Genomic DNA, 1,485 nt, shown 5'->3' on the forward strand with positions numbered 1-1,485 from the left:
GAGTTCTTAAAAATCTCCACTTGACCAGATATGAAACAATTTTAAAACCTTTAAAAGTGTGCTGAGAAAAACCAAGGTTATTTTAAAAATGCCAAAATTACCAAAAAAGAGACATATTTAGATAAAAATAATAAAGACCCCATGCTGCATAGATAATGCAGATAGTCCTAGTCTTCTGGTCAACAGGCAAAAAGCAAGCACATAAGGTCTTCAGGTCCAATCTTTTTTTTACTTCTATTGCTGAAATTTCATATTTGTTTCTTGTTGGATGACTAAACTGGACAATTGTAGGGATGATGAGCCGGCATCTACTCAGCCCTGCCCTGCTCAGTTTGGGGAGTAGAGGAATTCTAAGCTGGCGGGTCAGCTGCTTTTGTGTCTTTGCGATCCAGTGGTTTCCGGTAGTCAGTGTCAACTATTGAATTTGCGGAGGTAGGCAGATAGTTGCTGACCTTGGGTCTCACCTCCGTGATTTTCCTTGTCTTCTTCATTGCCATCCCTTCTAGGTTGTCTTTTGTGGGGAGGGCCCCTGCAAAATTGTGGCCCCTGATATATATTCTGTCTCACTGGCCTACTCTGTTCTCCAGCACCCAGGCTGTCGGCACCCTCCAACATTTCTCCCTGCACAGGAGGGCTGGAATACTGCAGCGGGAGCCCGCAGAGTCTCCGCCTGCAGTAAGGTGGAAGCCAGCGTCTGAGGCAGGTGCTCTCGGGCCTTGCCTTCCCCAAAACCCCCATATCCCTTTCCCTCACTCTCACTGTTCTGGTAAATTTAGCTGGTAATTGCAGTGAGGCCCCCTAGGACGAGGATAACACGTCTATAATGGTTACAGTCTGCTGCCTATTTACTGCCTTGCACTGAAACTCCACCAGGACTTGTAACATTAGCTGCCGCCGCAGCCTTTTCTCCTTCAACGGCGTCAAACTCTACAGTTTCTCCATCTCCTACAGTTTCTAGTGTGAAGATTCTTCCTGGGGCTATTCTTTATGGCAGTCTGATATACGAATACATCTTCCTTGGTGTCATCCCTATTGATGAAGGCATATCTGTTTTTTACATCAAACCATTTTACTGTTCCTAAAGTCTTTGTTTTGATGTCCTTGTTCCACCTGGCAGGCACCTCAGACATCTGGCTGCTTAGGCCTGGCTCCCTGCAGCCCTTTGCCCATAGCGCTGGGCGTGTCTTGGTAGCCCCGAGGGTGGGAGCTGCAGGCAAATGCTGTGTCTCGGCCTCCCTGCTCCCGAGTGTGGTGATGGAGACTAGGGCCCGGCTGGGCTGCGGCAGCTGCGGCTCCACCCGGGGTGTGATGGTAACCAGGCCTGAGGCCTTGTGGCTGATTAGTGTTCTCTGGAGCCCGCTCTATGCTCTTGCTACGGATCCAGCTCGAACTTGGCCTCTTAACTAAAGTAAAAAACGTAGCAAAATCGGGTCTTGACAAAACAGTCTTCCCCAACTGGCAAATCTCCATTTTCAGTCTGACTAA

General features: G+C 48.4%; 1 pseudogene; it reads right to left on the reverse strand.

The window, feature by feature from the left end:
* Positions 1–308: 308 nt before the first annotated feature.
* LOC118977444 (Y-box-binding protein 1-like) lies at positions 309–1,130 on the reverse strand (annotated as a pseudogene).
* Between the last annotated feature and the right edge of the window lie 355 nt (positions 1,131–1,485).

Source organism: Sturnira hondurensis, unplaced genomic scaffold, assembly GCF_014824575.4.
Source record: "Sturnira hondurensis isolate 20B ecotype Veracruz unplaced genomic scaffold, ASM1482457v3 Scaffold0021354, whole genome shotgun sequence".
NCBI lineage: Eukaryota > Metazoa > Chordata > Mammalia > Chiroptera > Phyllostomidae > Sturnira > Sturnira hondurensis.